Source organism: Xenopus tropicalis, chromosome 8 (genome assembly GCF_000004195.4).
Source record: "Xenopus tropicalis strain Nigerian chromosome 8, UCB_Xtro_10.0, whole genome shotgun sequence".
Lineage (NCBI taxonomy): Eukaryota > Metazoa > Chordata > Amphibia > Anura > Pipidae > Xenopus > Xenopus tropicalis.
The window spans coordinates 102367771-102390504 of NC_030684.2; positions in this window are offsets into that span (position 1 = coordinate 102367771).

A 22734-nucleotide genomic window follows, 5' to 3' on the forward strand; every position below is an offset into this window, starting at 1 on the left:
TGTGCAGGCGAGAGGGAACCATATACCAGCGCATAAGGACCTTATATGTAGTTTCCAGTAATGAGGTATTTCGAGAGCAACTTGCTGTAGTTTTCCAAATTTGGGACCAACTTTCCTCCTTTATAGTTATATTAAGATCCTTATTCCACGCTTGGGTATATGATAGTGGGTCCCTTGAATGTACCTCTAATAATAGTCTATATAAATTTGAGATCAAACCCTTTGCATATGGGTACTTAATGCATATTGTTTCAAAGTAAGTAGGGGATAGGGTGGATTTATCTTTATTGATAGTACGAATAAAGTGGTTTATTTGTTGGTAGTGAAAGGCTTCCCGGGGAGGTGGGTTATAGGTAGTCTGAATTGTTGGCCATGTTTTAAGACCTGAGAGGGAGTAGAAGTTGTATATACATGTAAAACCATTTGACATCCACCACCGAAAGGAGGTGGGGCAAAGTCCTGGGGAGAAAAGTGGGTTACCAAGCAATGGCGCTGCTGGGAGGGCTGGTGAGAAAAGTTTGGCTGAATGTTTACATTTGTCCCAAATCTCTATAGAGTGACCCAGGAACGGATCTGGATATTCCGGGCGTTTTAGGGGGGGGGACCACAATAATGCGCATGGGGAGATCGGGTGCAGCTGGTATTTTAGTATAGTAACCCACTTAGGAGGAGTGGGCGCGTGCATATGTATTAGCGGAACCAGCTGAGCCGCCAAATAGTATTTTTGTAAATGTGGGACGCTTAAGCCCCCTTGAGCTTTGGTTCTATACATAGTCTGTCGAGTAATTCTGGGGTGTTTATCCGCCCAGATAAATTGAAATACTTTTCTCTGCATGTTGCTAAGGTCTTGGTCGGGAATAGGTATCGGTAATGTTCTAAATAAATATAGTATCTTAGGTAAAAGCGTCATCTTAAAAGCATAGATTCTCCCAAACCAAGATATGTCCATTTTGGACCATGATTGTAAGTTCTCTCTCGCCATTTTCCATAGTTGTGGATAATTGTGTTGGTATACAGTAGATACATGATTTGGGATATTAACACCCAAATAATGGATGGTGGCCTTTTGCCATTTGAAATCAAAATTTAATTTCAGTAGCTTGACCGTATGTTGTGGTAGGGTGATGTTTAAAGCTTCTGATTTGCTATGGTTTATGCTTAAGCCTGAGATGTTCCCAAACACATCTAGAAGATGAATCAAGTTGGGTAGTGAGGTTAGTGGTTTGGTTATAGTCATAAGGATATCATCTGCATAAAGACATTGTTTATGCATTGATTGTCCTATTTGGGGACCTGTAATATTTGGGTCCTGTCTGATGAGTTCCGCTAAGGGTTCAATTGCTAGAATAAACAAGATGGGGGATAAGGGGCATCCTTGTCTAGTTCCTCTCGCTATAGTAATTGGACTTCCTCGGTATGAACCCCATTTTGGGATGGCCATGGGGGAATGGTATAAGGTTTGTAAAATTGTAATGAAATTAGGTCCGATACCCCATTTTTCTAATATAAAATATAAATAATCCCATGAAATAGAGTCGAAGGCTTTGTGAATGTCGATTGATAATAACATTCCCTGTTGTTTTGTAACGTGTAAATTATGTATAAGTTGTAGAGTTCTCCTGATGTTATCGGTGGCTTGCCTATTGAGGATAAAACCTGTTTGGTCTAAATCAATCAGGCCTGGGAGAAATTTATTGAGGCGATCTGCCAAGATTTTAGTCAATAATTTGATATCGATATTCATTACTGATATCGGTCTGTAGTTTGCACATTCCAAGTGATCTTTCCGAGGTTTTGGAATAAAGGATAATTGTGCCTTTAAGGATTCTTTATTACATTTTCCCCCTGATTTGATTGCGTTAAACATGTTTGTTAAGTGTGGGGTCAGGAGGGCTCCCAACTTTTTGTAATAGAGTCCTGTAAAGCCGTCCGGGCCTGGGGATTTGGCTACTTTTAAATCTTTGATTGCTTTTGTCACCTCTTCAGCTGTTATGTAAGCATCTAATGATTCTGATTGTGATGTAGATAGTTTGGGGAGCTGTAATGTAGAGAAGAGTTTGTTAGCGATTGATGAGGGAAATGGTTTGGTCTTGGTGTATAGCGCAGAGTAGTATACAGAAAATTCTTCAAGTATTTTTTGGGGGTTGCTTGTTAGATCACCTGTTCTTGTACGGATCGTAGTTGGTGGTGGTGTGTGATATGCTGGTTGGTTCAGTTTCCGAGCCAAAAGTGTTCCTATCTTATTGCTCTGGGTATAGAATCTTTGTTTAGTCCATTGTAATTGTTTCTCAGTTGCTTGAGATAGGAGAAAATCTAAATCGGTACGTAAACGTCTTATGGTAGCCTTTAAGGTTGGAGAGGGTGAGGATTGGTCTTGTCGTGTTGTGTCATGTAGTTGTTGCTCTAGCTTTTTGATTGTTTCTGTGGCCTGTTTTTTCTTAGTGGAAGATATTCTTATGATTTCCCCTCTTATTACAGTTTTATGGGCTTCCCATAGTGTAGTTGGGGAGGAAACAGAGCCTTGATTTTCCCTAAAGTAATTTTCTACTGCCTGTTTTATCGGAGTGAAGGTGGTTTTGATTTTTAGGAGGGAGTCATTCAGTCGCCAACTAAATTCTGTTGGTCTCTGCCATAAACTAGTAAGTGTAAGGGTAATAGGGGAATGATCTGACCATGGAACGGTTAGAATGTGGGCTTGGTGAGCATTTGGGATTAGTATTTGTGACACAAATATGTGATCAATTCGTGAATACGTTCCATGTGGATTGGAGTAGTGTGTGTACTCCTTTGCATGTGGGTGGAGTTCCCTCCAGGAGTCAATCAGGTTAAGGCGTAACAACATTTTCTTTAGTCGGGAGGGAGACTCTGTTATTATTTGTGAGTGTGGAGTGATGGGGTGTGATTTATCCCAATAGGTATCTAGCACCATGTTAGAATCTCCAGCCAGAATAATGGGACCTGAATGATGATCGATTATTTTCTGGAGAAGTTGTTCGAAGAAAATGTTTTGTTGGGTGTTAGGAGCATAATATGTAACCAGAGTGATCTGGGAATCAAATAGTTCTCCTATCAAGATGAGATAACGGCCCTGATCGTCTCGGATCTGTTGGGATATTGTCAAAGGTAAGTTTTTACGGAAAGCCACAAGGACTCCTTTGGTTTTATTCGGACCTGAGGAACAATAAAAATTAGGAAAATGGCGAGAGAGATATTTTGGGTTGGATGATTGGGAAAAGTGTGTCTCTTGAATACAGACTATGTCTGCATGGGTAGATTTATAGAAGGTAAATGCCTTGCTACGTTTGTGGGGCGAGTTAAAGCCTTGCACATTATGTGATATAACTTTTAAGTGAGTAGCCATGCAGAGAAAAGTAAAGACTGATACTGTAATATACTCACAACCTTTTGTAACAGAAGAACCGTTCTAGGCCCCCACAGATGCTGGTCTGGAATGGGAGAATCCTCTCTTAGGCACACATCTAGCTTAACCGTCAGTATAGTGAAAAAAATTAAGAAACCGTTAACTTGTAAAACATGAAAACATAAAATTAACATGAAAAACCATAACATCATATGTAATGGAAAGGTTTAAACTTGGTCTTATTTCTGTGAAATCAGCAAGTCAGTTGCGTAAGGTACACGAGTCAAAGACCGTAGTGGGGGGTCGCCCAAATACAACCAGGCACTTATGAATGCATAAGTCATTATATAGCAAATAATATGGGGAAGCCATTGGCCATCCAGAGTAACAGATTCAATTATAATGGTAGAATCCAGCGTTCAATCTGGCTTTGATGATTGACCAGGGGAGGATGGTACGTTTGTTGTCTTCCGGCGTGTCCATAGTGGGGTAAGGGCAGGTGATCCGGATGAGCTTTGTGATGGAATCGGGGATGGTTGATCTCGAGGGGCAAGTTGCAGTCTCTGTAAGACTTCCCATGCATCATTGTAAGAAGCTGGAGAGTATTGTCTCCCTTTGTATGTAAATAATAAGCGGAAGGGGAACCCCCATCGGTAGCGAATGTTTGCTTGTTGTAAAATCGTTAGAATTGGTTTAAGGGTTCGCCTCTTCTGGATAGTTTGGGGGGCTAGGTCAGTAAATATTTGTATTGAATGCTCTTGGTAGATTATCTGACCTGCTTCCCTTGATGCTCGTAGTAGCAATTCTTTTGTCTGAAAGAAATGTAGTTTCGCTATTATATCTCTTGGAAGTCCAGATTGGAGTGGTTTGCCCAAGGATCGATGAACCCTATCCATTTCCAGTCTTGGAGTTGGTATGTCTGGAGCAATAAATTGGAACAGTTCTGTAATGTCCTTATCCAAATTTTTATATGTTTCTGGGAGGCCTCGTATTCGTAAATTAGATCTTCGGGATCTATTTTCAAGGTCTTCCAATTTTTCTGTGAGGTCAGATACTTGCGCAGTGAGTTTATGGATTTCTGATTCATGTCCGTCCAGAACAGTAATTGTGTCATCCATTTTGTTCTCCAATGCGTCTGTTCTTTGGCCCAGCTCTTTTATTTCTCTGGATATTGACCTCATAATTTTCTCTGATGTCTTTTCCAACTCAGAGCGTAGTAAAGTATGGAATCGGTGTATTAGGTCAGAGTCTTTGTTGGTTGATAAAGATGGAGGGTTCTGGGATGTTTCCTCTTGTTGGCTTTGTTGCATAAGTTCGGTGTCGGAGGCCATTTCTGTTTCCTCGGGTGGTTGCTGATGTGGTCTGGAGAGGAAGGAATCCAATTGATTTGTTGGCTTTGAGGTCTTATTGCTTGGACCACGCTGAGTTTTGGGTAGTTTACCCATTTATTTAGTATGAATTTGGCAGAGGTTGGGTCTCTCACAATTATTATCCGTGTAATGTCCAGTTCCAGAATCACTCTGGGATTAGTTGTTCCCTCAGTATAGAGATAAAGGAATGTCCTGTCGAGGTTTGTAAGAGCTTACTGCCGTAAGCTACATTGGGGGAGTAAATATATATATATTGGAGAAAACCAGAATGTTATTTACGTGCTGTAGCAGTTCTATATGGGATCTGCCTGTATCGAGGGGGCTTGAAGCTTAGGAGGAATATTCATGCAGAGCTTGATTAATGGCTTTTCATACCAAGCATGTCAGAGTCATATAAAGGAATTATATTGTCTAAGCAGAAAGGCCCCAAGGCAGAGATCCGTTCCCCGTATGTTCTCTCAGTTACCCGCTTCTTAGCCGTTTGTAAGAGTCTGTCTATTTAATCCGGAACCCTTTGTTTAACGTTACATAGTCCCCTTTAACGTTTTGTGTAAGGCGCTTATGATTGCCAGTATTAAGTTCTAGCAAGGCTGCCTTCCGTGCTCCCGCGCGTCTGTTGCGCGCTAGGCCTCAGTGCGTACCTGCTCTGCTCCTGGATCGCGTGGTAGGTGAGCTGCCGAAAGGTCCCAAATTTTATATCTGCTGGTGCAGGGATTGCTGGGGAGTCAGATGCGCCGGATAGAGAAGCTTAATCTCTGTGGTGGCCGGGGCTTACCGCTGCTGTAGTGCCTGGTTGGAGCGGAGCTCTATCATGGAGCGGCCATTTTAGATGCTGCGCATGCGCGCCCCCCCATTTTTTTTTTTAAAGAGCGAACTGATTTTTTTTTTTTAATATTTAATTTTGAAATTTGACATAGGGCTAGCCATGCCCTTACTTTTCCAGGTGCCCCCAGCTATGTGACTTAGCTCTGCCCCCAGCTATGTGACTCTGTGGCTCTGATTAGTGATGCACTGAACCCACTTTTTCAGGTTCGGCTGAACCCACCCCGACAGATTCTGATCAATCCTAATCCTAATTAGCAAATGCTAATTAGGATTGGGAAGGGTTAAAAATTGTAGCGCATGGAGGAAAAATTCTTCCCTGCAATTTGACCCCTCCAAATGCTAATTAGCATATGCTAACTAGGATTTGGTTTCGCCGGGACCATGGATTTGGCCGAAACTGAATCCTTTTAAAAAAAAAAAAAAAGCTGGATTCGCCCCGAATCCTGAACCAAATCCGGGATTCAGTGCATCCCTAGTTCTGATAAACTTCAGTCTCTTTTTACTGCTGCACTGCAATTTGGAGTGGTCAACCCCCCCCCCCCCCCCCCGGTGATAGGCAGACCAATAAAAGTAACGAGCTCCCTAACATCTATGCTGAAGGAGTCAGACTAATAATGCCTCCATGGTCTAATAGCACTGCTGGCACTGTCCTGAATTTTAGTGAGTGGGTAAACGAAACTGCTTATATTTTCTCTCAGTAATTTAGGATGACTTCTGCATTTCTCTGCTAAAATACACTTTGAAAAAACTTTCTCCATATGCCATTAGCCTCAATTAGGCATGTACAGTATATATATATATATATATATATATAATCTCGATCATGGGAAGCGAGCACTCACGTAAAAATGGTATATTTCGCCTGGTTGCAGTTACCGCAAGAGTCCATATACGAGTTATAACCAAGATTCAGGAACCCGCTCACACAGGTCTTAAGTAACTTTAAATCAATTTATTAAAGATGAACAGACAACTAACGTTTCGGCTGACACACCAGCCTTTGTCAAAGGCTGATGTGTCAGCCTAAACGTTAGTTGTCAATTAATAAATTGATTTAAAGTTACTTAAGACCTGTGTGAGCAGTTCCTGAACCTTGGTTATATATATATATATATATATATATATATATATACATACACACACATACACACACATACACACACATACATACATACACATACATACACATACATACACACAGTATGTGTGAGTACACACAGTGAGTGACAGAAGTAGTGGCACCCACTAGGCTGGAGAGGATTTTCAGCATTGTAAAGATCAAATGAATTCAGAAATTGTTTGCATTGCTAAACAATGCTCACCAGCTAGTGGTAGACTTAAGAATACCACCCAAGCAGGAGAAAACCTGTATTGCTATAATGCGACTTGGGTTGTATTGACAGTACATTTAACAGGAGAAACAATAGCTTATCTGAAAGCATTTCTATTGTGTAGTGCTGGCTTCTTTTGAAAGCTCAGACTCAGGCACAATGCACTGAGATGGCTGCCTACACACCAATATTACAGCTAAAAAAAATACATATTGTGGTTAAAGAAAAAACTTTTAAATGGTAGAGAATTATTTGTACTGTAAACAGTATAATTTAAAAAAAGTACACCATAAAAATCATGACCGAATCCCTTTAGTTCTAATGTGTAGCGCTGGCTCCTTCTGAAAGCTCAGACTCAGGCACAATGCACTGAGATGGCATCTACACACTAATATTACAGCTAAAAAAATTTGTTGGTTGAAGAATACAATTTTAAATGGTAGAGTGAATTATTTGCTATCTAAACAGTGTAATGTACAACGTGAAAATCATGACAGTATTCCTTTAAGCTAACTGAGCCCATGCTCTGGCCAAAATTGTATTGTGTCCCCCAACCTAATAGTTGCCCTATCATATATAATAGCGTGTTGCTTAGAGTTTCCTTTTCTTTTGTTATGCAAAGTAAAACATGATCAGTTTTTGGGTGGCCATCTCCTTGAAAATGAACAAAAGAAGCATGCAATAGCAGAGAGTGATTTCTAATTGGAAATGTTAGCTCAAAACTATGTACTTAAGCTGAAGGGGCGACTGTGTTTTTAAACAGGATAATTGAATTTAAATGACTGCAATAAGGGAAACTAGTACATTTTTTAGTGTTATTGCTTCTGCCCAGCTGCCTTAATATTTCATTGTAATGCACAAAAGTATGCTGATATGTAGAATCTATATGATAAAATATGTAGAAAGGTTTGATGAAGGTGTGCAGTTGGTAAAGGCAACATATTTGTGTTCTATGATAAATGAGAGTTGCCAAACAGGCTTGTGTAGTCTGAAAGTACCTCACCTAGATACTACAGTTATACAGCCCAATTGACAATAAAAATGGTATTGGAAGGAAATCCCACTTTATTCAAATGACTTTGTTGTTCACTCTATGGTCTGTGGAATCCAGTGAAGTCCATATAGAAAGGTTCTCCACCACTTGCTTCCCACAAAATAAAGTGGAAAATAAGCCACAAGCTTTGGATTTACACTAGAAAAACTGCTGGCACCATAACATTGATAAGATGAACCAAATCACCTCCATCAGTCATATGCTAGGGGTCTCAAATCTATAGCCTTCCAGCTTTACTAGAACTTCTCCTAGCATCCCTAGACAGCCGAAAGCTACATGTTATACGAGGGAAAACTAAGGGCTATTCTTGCCACAGAAAACTACCCTACTGCTAATGCTCTTTGTGCACAGATCTTCTGTCATGGGCAAGTACGTCACACACATCAGATCCCTGGATAGCTAGATGGCTTTAGGTAGGAAATTCATGTTTTTGTGTGTGTCCCATAGTGGCAACAAGCCGACTCAATTCACAATTTATCTTTATCACACATCACCTGTAGCCAAACAATTGCAGGTCCTGACATGACCATTGCTTTAATGTGTGTTCAATGGGATGCATACCTTGCATTATTGCTTTCCTGCCTGCCCTAACTAGAACCGCAAGATAGACCTAATAATCCTCTCTTTTATGCAGCAATACCTATTGACTGGAGGGGGGAAATTCACAAAAGTAGTGTTTAGAAGACTTTGGAGTAGAATTGGAGTAAAATTATTGTTTACGCCAGAAAAACATCAAACAACAAATTCACAATTGTCTGAGCTCTGTTTTTTTGTTAAAAGCAAATTTGGCAGTTAAAGGCTGATGTCACACGTGGTGTGTTCTCGGCAAGCCGAAAAACGCCTGCCGAGAATACGCCCCACTACTTTAAATGCATCCTACCTGTGCCTGCACCTGAATTAATGAGATACGCTCGAGTGCAGCAATCATAATCTAAGCATGATGGTGATTGCTGAGTGAGGAAAACAATAAACTGAAACTTAAAGAAAGGTCAGGTAAGTGGTACATCTCAGGGTTGCAAGCTGAGTCTTGTTTTGTCTATGAGCTCTTACACACATTGGAACATATGTTTATTGAAATGCACTCAGAATGCACCAAAACTAGAGCCATTTCAGGGACTGATGATGCTCCCCTCCCTTTTTGCATTGGAGTGGGTCGGGGGGGGTGTATAGCTAATGCAAAGAAGGCAGTTGTGCTCTCTGCATCTGGGCCCCCCCGGGATGCAGATCTCCCTCCACCAATGCACTGAAAGTAAGTTTAATTTACTTTGTGTGTGGGGATGTTATGCAAGTGAATATTATCTCTAATATGGTTTGAACCTTTATCAAAGACAAAACAGCAACATGTTGCAATTAAAAGCAACTGTGCTAAAAGGCAGATCATAATTCACATGGGTAGACCCAGGCAATAAAACGGAATTAATTGTTTTATGCATTTAGGTGCACTCATCACTTTTTCTGAAATAGGAACTAAACTCTAATAATAAATATGGCTAGAAATGCCATATTTGTCATACCATTTTTTGTATACCTTTATTTTATATACTTACTGTACCAGCCTAAAGGTTCAGTAGGCACATAACAGTAAATATCGAGGACTTCAAAGTTTCTGATTTTGCTAGAAGTGTCAGTGAGCTCTGGGCAGCTGCTGAGAAGCTAAGCTTAGGGGTCGTATCAAATCATCAAGCAGAATATAACATTGGCCTGTCACAGAAGCTGATGCTACAAGGCTGGTTATTACATTCTAATGCTTATTCTCCAGGCTTCTGAGCTGCCATGTAATGAGAAAATAAATTAATTACTAATCAACCTTGTTTTGTGACATTTATATTCTATATGTACTGAATATTGTAATTAAGTCCATATGGTGCAAGTTAAAGGGATTCTGTAATGACTTATGGTATACATTTTATATCTAAATTACACTGGTTACATAGCAAATAATTCACTCTATCATTTAAAACATTTTTTTGTTGTAATACTGGTATGTAGGCGCCATCTCAGTGCATTGTGCCTGTGTCTGAGCTTTCAGAAGGAGCCAGCGCTACACATTAGAACTGCTTTCAGGTAACCTATTGTTTTCCTACTCCCATGTAACTGGAGGAGTCCCAAGCCAGACTTGGATTTATTACTGTTGAGTGCTATTTTGATCTATTGGGAGCTGCTATCTTGCTCTCTTCCCATTGTTCTGCTGATCGGCTGCTGATCCAACTTGCAGCTCAGTATTAAAGTGTGACTGAAGTTTATCAGAGCACAGGTCACATGGTTGTGGCACCCTGGGATATGAAGAATATTAGCCCCAAGTGAAAATTCAAAATGAAGTATAAAAAAAATCAGGATTCTGCTGGAGCTCTATTAATTGATATGTTTTGAAAAAAACAGAGTTTGTAGGTCAAAAGTGCTGGAGAGCATCCTTCACATATGCATACTTTTGGGGTACACTTTGTTTGAAATGATAGCAATACATTCTGGCCCAGATGTATTTCACAGCATTTCTTAGAATTATTATTATCGATGTAGTTGGTTGACAACTCTGTCACTTTGAATTCCACTGCTAATAACGCTTATTAGCACTATAATTATAGACCAATAAAAATTGCCCATTTTTCTTTTTGTAGTTAGTACTAATACATCTTAGTATTTAATTACTAATTAATTACACATGTGCCATACTCATTAACTTTTTAACCTCATTTAAAAATATATTCTTTATAAAAAAAACTAGCTGTTTCTAGTGTGTTAATCTCTGTATCTCCATCCCAGGTGTTTTCTGTTTCTATCTCTGTTTCAATTAGAATGTTCAAAGAAGCCTGATGTGTGGGCTGATATTTTCGGCAAGCGGAAAAACTTTTTGGCGAAAATACAGCCCTACGCCTGCTACTTGTGCCTGCACCCGAATGAATGAGATACGCTCAGGTGCAGGCACATGTAGCAGATATACGCATGAAAACGCGAGATAATGCAAAGTATTGCGTTTTCATGCGTATATCGGCTACATGTGCCTGCACCGAGCGTATCTCATTCATTCGGGTGCAGGCACAAGTAGCAGGCGTAGGGCTGTATTTTCGCCAAGCGTCACGCCACGTCTGGTATCAGCTTTAGTAGAGCTGGCCAAGCAGCTACCAATGCAGCCCAAGGCCCTTCCCCTTTATAGTTCCACACCATTACCCACAGTCTGGCAAAGTGGCAAATAGACAGTGGCCTACTGCCTACTGGTGACCCCCACCATATATGCAGATCCCTCACTACCCACACCCTTTGGCCCCACTTCCTCGCTAATCCCACCAGTTTAGAACCCATAGTTTCCTGCAAGCAGCAATCCTATTCTATGTTTTTTTCATAAATACCTCTCTGTTCATCCTGGGGGTTAAGTGAAAGTTTTATTCTGGGCAGCTGGCTGCTGTGGAATTCAGTACCAATGAGGTTACACACTGAAATCAGTGGACTTGCCAGCTTGGAGGAGATTAATCCAAACCAGTGAACTTTTGCTCTTTTAAAAAACTGAATGCACCATTCTCCTTTTAATTAAGAAGGAAAGTCTGCCACATTTTGTAGTATTTGCCAGCTAAAGTGATGTGTGGCAGTTTTCCAAATAATACTGAAAAAATGTATATTTCTTTAAAAAAAAAAAAGAAATTTTTAACATTTTTATTCTAAATAGTTTTATAATGTTAAACAGAAGAGGGGCTAGGATGATAGTGAGACAGTTTTATTCTGTATCATAGGTAAAGTCACAAACCCCTTTGCACACAGCGTTAAGCTGTATGTTGTTACTTTTAAGGGATACTATCATGATTTTTATGGTGTACTTTTTATTTCTAAATTGCACTGTTTACATAGCAAATAATTCACTCTACCATTTAAAATGTAATTCTTGAATCAACAAATGTATTTTTTTAAGTTGTAATATTGGTGTGTAGGCGCCATCTCAGTGCATTGTGCCTGAGTCTGAAGGAGCCAGCGCTACACATTAAAACTGCTTTCAGATAACCTATTGTTTCTACTCCTCCCATGTAACTGGAGGAGTCCCAAGCCGGACTTGGATTTCTTACTATTGAGTGCTATTCTGGTATCTACTGGGAGCTGATATCTTGCTGCCTTCCCATAGTTCTGCTGATCGACTGCTGTGGGGAAAGGGAGGGGGGATATCACTCCAACTTGCAGCGCAGCAGTAAAGTGTAACTGAAGTTTATCAGAGCACACGTCACATGGCTGTGACACCCTGGGAAATGAAGAGCATGGCTAGCCCCATGTGAAATTTCAAAATTAAATATAAAACAAAAGTGTTTGCGCTTTTGAAAAACAGATTTCAATGCAGTATTCTGCTGGAGAAGCTCTAATAACTGATGTGTTTGAAAAAAACATATTTTCCCATGTCAGTATTCCTATAAACAAATACTTTATTGTGGATTCCTTTTTTCTAGTGTTTGGGCATCCACTATATATCCAAGGGAACATAAGAAATTTGAATTCCTATCCTGCATTGCTATAATTTCAGTGCTATAATTTCAGTGCTCATATACAGTGATATACCCTGATTTTAAGTTTTCCAGCTTTTTACACAGTTTTGTTGTGATCACACCAGTACATAATGAATAATTCATATCTCCGATATTTTCCCAGATTTTTACACCATTTTTTTCTGGTCCCCTGACAAATGTAAAATGGGGTTTCTGCTATATTCATTCTTTTTTGTATGTGCTTGTGTGTTCATAAGTATGTTTGCATGTTTTAGTTAGGATGTCCTTCAATAAGAAAATCTGGCCTCCAGTAGTAGCATTGCAAGGGCCAAATGGGCTGCACTCTCTAGAATGCATATTATAAGGATCAGGCAAAATGCATGTTTGGGGTCGGAAGGTTCCCTGCACAATATACAGAATCTAAGGGTTCTGGGTTCTATTCCAGCCAAGGACCTATCTGTAAGGAGTGTGTATGTTTTCCTTGTGGTTGTGGGGGTTACCATTTGGTACTTCACTTTACCTCCACACTCCAAAAACATTCATGTAGGTTAACGGAGAAGGAAAGGTAAAAACTAAGTAAGTTTTATCAGAAAGGTCTATGTTAATACAGCCATAAGCACTTACAGTAATGCGGCACTGAATCCTCTATCAAAAGAAACACAGGATTTCTTGTCTCTTTTTTTATAAACATGATGTTCCAGTGTCTGACTTCCTCTATCAGAAACAGCCTTAAAGGAGAAGGAAAGGCTAAGTCACTTGGGGGTGCCAAAATGTTAGGCACCCCCAAGTGACTTAGAGCGCCTACCTTGTACCCCGGGCTGGTGCCCCTGTACGGAGGGAACAGCACCAGCCCGGGGCACCTGTAGACACCGCTTCCTCCTTCCTTTGCGCGCTGCCGGCGAAATCCGCCGGCCGGCGCATGCGCAGTAGAGTGAAAAGCCGACTTTAATGTTTAAGTTCGGCTTTTCACTCTACTGCGCATATATATATACAGGTCCTTTTCAAAAAATTAGCATATTGTGATAAAGTTCATTATTTTCTGTAATGTACTGATAAACATTAGACTTTCATATATTTTAGATTCATTACACACAACTGATGTAGTTCAAGCCTTTTCTTGTTTTAATATTGATGATTGTGGCATACAGCTCATGAAAACCCAAAATTCCTATCTCAAAAAATTAGCATATTTCATCCGCCCAATAAAAGAAAAGTGTTTTTAATACAAAAAAAGTCAACCTTCAAATAATTATGTTCAGTTATGCACTCAATACTTGGTCGGGAATCCTTTTGCAGAAATGACTGCTTCAATGTGGCGTGGCATGGAGGCAATCAGCCTGTGGCACTGCTCAGGTGTTATGGAGGCCCAGGATGCTTCAATAGCGGCCTTAAGCTCATCCAGAGTGTTGGGTCTTGCGTCTCTCAACTTTCTCTTCACAATATCCCACAGATTCTCTATGGGGTTCAGGTCAGGAGAGTTGGCAGGCCAATTGAGCACAGTAATACCATGGTCAGTAAACCATTTACCAGTGGTTTTGGCACTGTGAGCAGGTGCCAGGTCGTGCTGAAAAATGAAATCTTCATCTCCATAAAGCTTTTCAGCAGATGGAAGCATGAAGTGCTCCAAAATCTCCTGATAGCTAGCTGCATTGACCCTGCCCTTGATAAAACTCAGTGGACCAACACCAGCAGCTGACATGGCACCCCAGACCATCACTGACTGTGGGTACTTGACACTGGACTTCAGGCATTTTGGCATTTCCCTCTCCCCATTCTTCCTCCAGACTCTGGCACCTTGATTTCCGAATGACATACTTTGGACCACTGAGCAACAGTCCAGTGCTGCTTCTCTGTAGCCCAGGTCAGGCGCTTCTGCCGCTGTTTCTGGTTCAAAAGTGGCTTGACCTGGGGAATGCAGCACCTGTAGCCCATTTCCTGCACACGCCTGTACACGGTGGCTCTGGATGTTTCTACTCCAGACTCAGTCCACTGCTTCCGCAGGTCCCCCAAGGTCAGGAATCGGTCCTTCTCCACAATCTTCCTCAGGGCCCAGTCACCTCTTCTCGTTGTGCAGCGTTTTCTGCCACACTTTTTCCTTCCCACAGACTTCCCACTGAGGTGCCTTGATACAGCACTCTGGGAACAGCCTATTTGTTCAGAAATTTCTTTCTGTGTCTTACCCTCTTGCTTGAGGGTGTCAATGATGGCCTTCTGGACAGCAGTCAGGTCGGCAGTCTTACCCATGATTGCGGTTTTGAGTAATGAACCAGGCTGGGAGTTTTTAAAAGCCTCAGGAATCTTTTGCAGGTTTTTAGAGTTAATTTGTTGATTCAGATGATTAGGTTAATAGCTCGTTTAGAGAACCTTTTCATGATATGCTAATTTTTTGAGATAGGAATTTTGGGTTTTCATGAGCTGTATGCCACAATCATCAATATTAAAACAAGAAAAGGCTTGAACTACTTCAGTTGTGTGTAATGAATCTAAAATATATGAAAGTCTAATGTTTATCAGTACATTACAGAAAATAATGAACTTTATCACAATATGCTAATTTTTTGAAAAGGACCTGTATATAGTCCTCCAGATATCGGCACTTACCACTCATATGAACAATAGCCGGATGCTGACCCAAAAAAAATGCATCAACTCCAAAGAGAGCACACACGGCACAGGAATCAATGTAACAAAAAGGTCCTTTATTTGGACATGAAATGATGTCCAAATAAAGGACCTTTTTGTTACATTGATTGATATATATGTATGTATATATATATATATATATACAAAGTCCAATGGCTGCCCAGAAGCCACTTAGAGTTCAAGAAGTCCCTTCTTATTCGCTTAAAGGAATAATGTCATGGGAAAATATCGCTTAATAGTGCTGCTCCTGCAGAATTCTGTTCTGAAATCCATTTTTTAAAAGAGTACACAGATTTTTTTTATATTTAATTTTAAAATTTGACATGGGGCTAACCGAAAGCTTAGACTCACAATGCACTGATATGGCACCTACACACCAATATTACAACTAAAAAAAAAAAAATACATTTGTTGGTTCAAGTGAATTATCTGCAATGTAAACAGTGTAATTTAGAAATAAAAAGTACACCGTAAAAATCATGACAAAATCTCTTTAAATACCTTTTATTAGCGAGATACCAGTCACTGCCAGAAGTCATTGTTGTAGACTGTGTCGCCGTTTCAAGCGTGCAAAATGATGTGTTTACCCTCGGCATATAGAATGGGACCTGTTATCCTGAGTGCTCGGGACCTAGGGTTTTCTGGATAATGGATCTTTTAATAATTTGGATCTCTAAACCTTCTACTTAAAAAATCAAGAAATACTAGAAAAATGAGGCGTTATGTTATAAAAAGCCCGAAGTTTGCCCAGGAGCAATAAGTGTCAGACAAAGTCAAAAGATTGTTTTGCCTCCAATAAGGATTAATTATATCTTAGTTAGGATCAAGTACAAGGTACTGTTTTATTAATACAGAAATAAAAAGAAAATACATTTTAAAAATCTGAATATTAAAATGGAGTCCGTGGGAGATGGCCTTCCCGCAATTCAGAGCTTTCTGGATAACAGGTTTCCGGATAATGGATCCCATACCTGTATAATAATGTTCATTTGAGGCATCACATTTTAGTTGTACTAGTGTACATTAGCCGGCAAGTTAGAATGTATGAATGCTTTGTCTTTAAATGTTTTTTAATTCTTTTGTTTTTCTCTCCTTTTATGCAACTACAGTAGGTAGATTGGTCTCAATACTTTCCAACCACACACCTACACAAATCTATTCTACAAAAAAAGGAACAAGGCTGTTCTAGATGTGCTACAGGTAGACATCTCTGATTAAAATAAAAAAGGAAATATACCAATTATTTTAAAATCTAATAGTATGTAATTAAAAAATGAAATAGTTGGCCTAAAATCAACCGTGTCCTTCCAGGCAGAAGAACTGCTGGAATATCACACAATGAGAGGTAAGTGTGACGAAAGTTAAAGGCAGAATATTTTTCTGGGAAAATAGCAAGAGAAAGGAAAGTGAGGGGAACTGTAAAACTATATCTGTACAATAGGGTAAAGACATTCCATTCCTAACAAAGGAACCTATTCAATGCTTGTTGGAAACTTTCACTGTTATTTAGGTTTAAAATGTCTCATTTTGTTCATTGGGAAATACATGAAATTTTACCTTTGGCCCTAAAGCTGATCAGCAAGATATACAAGGCTCTGTAGTATTTAAAGGTCTACAGATTTAAAGACACATTTACATGGATACGTGCATGGTAAAATAAATAAAAGAATTGTCAAAGGGCAATCTTATATCTTGCAGCGATAGTAGCATGCAATGATATAGGAGCCATTTATAACAGATAATGCATGGACATATAGTTACAAAATCACAACCGTTTTGCATTTGTTGCAATGCCTGTTTGATGGTGGAGGGAATATATCAACCCCACAATTATAAGTGTGACATTTAACTCCCCCCCCTCCAAACCACTGACCATTCGACTTTATTATTACCTCGAGAGGACCCAGCAGTACCTAACTGAACTCATAACCATCTGTTCAGTGTGCTTATTGTTTCACAATATCTGCCTTCTGATAATGGCAAATGAAGTCACTGGAAGTTTGGTAAAAATTGTGGACAAAAACTTAAAAATCTGGTAAATACAGTTCATAGTACAGTCAAGATCTAACATTTAATATTGTATTTCTGTTGTTTAGTATAGTGTGTATGGGCATTATAATCCAATAATGCTTTAATATGTAAAAAGAACTATTAATCATTGTAGTAACTCTCTGTAGGCTCTCTGTCTTTTTTAAAAGGACTTTTTGTTATTAATTCTGCTGTAATTACTGTAAGTAGATTGTCCAATGCATTGTGGACTTGTGATATTGCTCTATTTAAGAGCATCATAAACTGGGATGTAGAAAGTTTTTAGCTGATGTATTAAATAAATGTTAGACTTGGATGGTTTCTTAATACTCCATGTGCTCTTGGCCTCACTTTCAGGCTAATTCCCAAATCAGTGGTGCAGAAGGATCAGAAGGGCAGTTTTCTTAGGAAATCCCCATCTAAGCACATAAACCAGGAGAGGGGCATCCTGGCAGTTCCAGCTGTGTTCAATTCCCAATATCTTCAAAACATACACTGCTGGTGTTCCTGGTAGGCTGTTTGTTTACATACTTAGAAAGCTGTTTCAAATCTAAAAACCTAACTTTTCCACCTTGTTTCCTGCCCTGAAACAAAAACCACCTGCATGGGTGCAGCCATAATCCAAAACAGATAGGTAAAATATACAGGCAGTTACAAAGGCTCTGTGCATGCAGTAAACTCTGCTCTATAGGATTATGATCAGTCATGACTTCCTCTTCAATTACCTGCTGTGTTTTTCAATAATGCGCCCTCTGTAGCAGTAATGCCCAACAGAATGCAACAGAGAAATGTAGACTACTGCCTTTTGTAATCATTTGACTACTAGCGTGGAAGGTTCTGCGTTCCACAGCAGGTAAAACAGATAAATTTCACTGCTGTCCAAGACTGTGTGACTGTGACAGCACAAAGGAGTATTATTTTTGTTCCCGTTATTCATATAGCTCCAAAATATTCCACAGTGATTTATAGAGTTTATACACCAGTCATGTCAGTCCCTGCCCCAGTGGTGCTTAACTAACATTAATATTAACCTTTTTTTACCATAGCAAAAACTAAAATATGCTTGTATAAGTACTGAACCCACATTATAAAGGGGATTTCAATCCATTCTTCCAAGCAGATTTGCTCCTGGTTGTTCAGGTTGGTCAAATACACCTTAATTCGCAAACTGTGTCACAGATTCTCAGCTGGATTGAGATGAGGGCTTTGACTAAGTATGTGTAGGACATTCACATTTTGTTCTTGAATGTCTCCAGGGTTACTTTGGCCTTGTGTTTGGGAACATTGTCCTGCAAAAAGATGAATTTCTACCCAATATTTAGTTCTTAGCTTGCTAAAACAGGGTCTTTTGCAGTATTTCCCTATATTTTGCATTATCCTTCTGGTTTACCAAGATGTCCAGTCCTTGCTGATAAAAAGCACCTTTAGAGGGAAGTCTGATAATGATAATATTATTGGAGGGTCTTAGGCAGTGTGGGAGGGCCACATGAAGCTCAGGATCTTTATAATCTCTTGAGTTCACAGAGCAGTTCTAGGGTCAAGTCAAGCAGGCGCCCAAGGAGTGCTGATCATACCAAACTGCTTCCTTCTGCCTACCCCTTGTTCCAGCCCTATCACAGAGGCCAAACTAGTGGTTTAGATCCTTATCAGAACCAAACTGTTCTTTATTTGAATGCTTGTTCCTTCTCTGCATTGTTTGTAGCAAGTGATTGGATCCATACTTTATAACATCCTGTGCCTAAAAGCACTGCATGTTCTTTTTTTCTCTTTTTATTCTATTTTACACCTTGGCTGACCAGCCAATACCTACCTTTTAAGATATTCAATATCAGCACAAATATGATTTATTATGATGTTAATATAAATAGTAGTCAATGCTTTGCCAAGTAATTAGTCTTACATAAAGCTTATAGGAAAAAAAAAACTAGATCTTAGTAACCTTTACTTACAAGTACAAAAATGCCAAACATTTCATACCAAGATGTCTGCTTCACTAAAGCTTTTACATACACAATTGTTTCATGCTATTTACTACAATCACACAAGGTAAGGTTACTAGATTTTCAAAATGAAATTCCAAGACAGGAAAGTGCCTGCAGCACGCAGTGCTCTTTGTACAAAATTGTTATTTAATATGCCCATTTTTTGACCAATGCCCCATTGTTGTATATTTTAATCTCAATATATTACCCTAGAAATAATATTTTTTAGACATATTACCAGATCTTAAACTATAATGCAAGCAATATTTCCAAAGATTAGAACTGAGGGATCCAGCAGTAAGAGCCTATGAGTGCAGCTGTGTTAGGCAGTGTCTATATTGCAGATCACTTAGCTGTTAGATGAAGAGGGGCAGAATAGCAAACTGCAATAAAGAAGAGGTGCTTTTTAAGCAAGATAAATGCTGGTGTGGAGAGTTTGGAGAAGGTGGAGGAAGAAAGGGGGTCAGGTGACAGAAAATCACATCCTCCTTCCACCTATCCTCGAATAGCAACAATCGGCGGGAGGGTAAAACTGTTGCCATGGGGACAGGTGGGGACAGCTTTTGAGGCATGGACACTTGCTGGGGTCAATTTTCCATAAAGACAGAGAATCTGAAATGGGGACTGATGGTACACGAGTACTCTGAAAATTAAAGTGCCTTTAATTCAGCAACCAAGCAAATTAATTTCTCAAATATATTCAATTTGAAAATCAATACAGTACACCAGTCACAAGCACTTAGTCACTGCACTGCTTTAGCTCTATAGGAGAATAGTTGGGTCCCGATACTTGAGATGTCGATAGGGTATAGCCCACAGTCGTTCGTTGCAACAAGAACGTTTGACTGAAGCATTTCCCAGAAATTGCTCTACAGCTAGAAAAGCTCTGTAACAGATCTAAAATATATTTATTTTAATTTATATAGCTTACACGTTTCACACTTTACAGAGATGACCATTTATACCAGTTGGTGGCCCAGTGGAGCTTACAATGTAAGTTATCTGTGTTTTTAATGCATTTGCATGGGTTTCATGCTTCTTTCAGGTGAGGTCTGTTCTTAGTGCCCTGTTTATATGCAATAGCTTACAGGTAAGTTGCCAGGGATTTACAGGAGAAAAACATATTTTAAAAGCAAAGCAAGATGCCTATATACTAACAATGAAACATAGTGAGCTACTTCCACAGTACAGAAAGCTAGGTACTTATAGACTAGATGCCCTAGCATTCTTATGTGCTTTGTATGCTTCCCATATGCTGTCTATAAAGCCACAAATCTGGAGATCATATGAAGCAGAGCTCCCAGCTGTTAATAGGCAAAGTTACCCCAATGTGCACTTTGATGTTACTGGGCTACAATGCCAACCATGCTCCACTTTGCTTTCAATTACTTTCCACATTTGTAGTGTTCCCATTTCTTCCTAGATGTGTCTATGAAGATTCTCATTCATCCAGGTCATGATATACAGTATCTAGTAGAATTAAGTCTAAAACAACTGGAACTTCTCAATTGAGGTCCTGGTTCATAAATTTGATAATGCAAAACAGAGACTGACAGCAAAACTACCGGTGCTGACGTTGCAAAGAGTGGTTGAATTCACAGAGCGGGCGCAACTTGCACAACATGCCAAGGGCAAGGAGAGGCAAATAAACAAATTCACCAGTTTATTATCACGTACCAACAACACCCAGCGAACAGACAAATCAACAGGGAGGAAGGAAGATGAAAACAAGACATGCCAGAACATCAAGGATCTGTGGGTAAAGAATTTATCAGACAGGGAACTCACAGAACCAGAGAAGGATGTCTTAGCCAAGGGACTGAACTTTGCAGTGGCCCCACGGTATGTACCAGTGGTAGACTTCATCACAGCCACAGAATCATCCATCCACAACAATAAGATACCAGTGGATGAGGCTGAAAACATCCGGTTAAAAGTATCAGCAGCCCTAGCTAATGCTAAAGCTCCCCCTTCCAATCTAAGTCTGCAAGAGAGGAGGGCTCTGACATCACTTGCCAAGGACTCAAGTGTCACCATCCTGCCAGCAGATAAAGGAAGGTGTACAGTGGTACTGAATACATCAGACTACCATGCCAAAGTGTCCACACTGCTCAACGATTCAGACACATATGAGCAACTCAAGAGAGATCCAACAAGCAACTACAAGAAGAAGGTTATAGACTGCTTGCAGCACCTTGAGAAGGAAAAGGTCATCAGTCCAGCTTTGTACCGTCGCCTTTACCCAGGCGAAGCCACTCCATGCCTATATGGACTCCCAAAAATACACAAAGAAGGAGCCCCTTTGAGGCCAATTGTCAGCAGCATTAACTGTGTGACTTATAACATTGCTAAATACGTGGCCAACATCTTAGCCCCCTTAGTTGGAAACACAGTACACCACATTCAGAACTCCATGGACTTTGTCAAAAAAGTGAAGGAGTTAAAGCTGGAGATCGATGATACAATGGTGTCCTATGACGTAACATCTCTGTTCACATGCATACCCACTGCCGAGGCAATTGATACAGTGAGGAAACGGCTGAAACAAGACACCACCCTCAGCAGCAGAACAAAGCTGACCCCAGAACAAGTTTGTTCCTTACTGGACCTATGTCTCAATACCACGTACTTCAAGCACAAGGAAGTTTTCTATAGACAAAAACATGGCTGTGCCATGGGTTCGCCTGTGTCTCCAATTGTAGCGAACCTTTACATGGAAGAAGTGGAAAAGAAAGCCCTGGACACCTTCAAGGGAACAACACCAAGTCATTGGTTCAGATATGTGGATGACACCTGGGTCAAAATTAAAGCACGCGAGGTTCCAGCCTTCACCAAACACATAAACTCGGTGGACAAAAGCATCACATTCACAAGGGAAGATGTGAAAGACAGCAAACTGGCTTTTTTGGACTGTGCTATAGTTATCAAAGAGGGGAGGGACCTGGATATTGAAGTATACAGGAAACCCACCCACACAGACCAGTACTTGCTGTTTGATTCCCACCACCCTTTGGAACATAAACTGGGTGTAATTAGGACTCTACATCATCGGGCTGAAACTGTGGCATCCAATGCAGAGGCCAAGGAGAAAGAATATAAACATCTAAAAGGAGCTCTGAAAACTTGTGGGTACCCAGACTGGGCCTTCATCAAAACCAAATTAAAGACCAACAGAAAGACCAGACCTACAAACAGAAGGGAGGAACACAGCAGGCGAAACAACATAGTAATTCCATATGTTGCTGGAACATCAGAAAAACTTAGGAGAATTTTCAACAAACATCGCATTCCTGTGTTTTTCAAACCCAGCAACACCCTGAGACAGAAGCTGGTGCACCCGAAAGACCCAACACCCAAGCACATGAAGAGTAATGTGGTCTATGCTGTCCAGTGTAGTGAAGAGTGCTCTGACTTATACATTGGGGAGACAAAACAACCTCTCTGTAAGAGAATGGCCCAACATAGGCGGGCAAACTCCTCAGGACAAGACTCAGCGGTCTATCTACACCTCAAAGAAAAAGGTCACTCTTTTGAGGACAGTAACGTGCATATTTTGGACCGAGAGGACAGATGGTTTGAAAGAGGTGTGAAAGAGGCCATTTATGCCAACCTGGAAAAACCATCCCTGAACAGAGGAGGGGGCCTGAGACACCGCTTGTCACCAACATACAATGGCGCGTTGA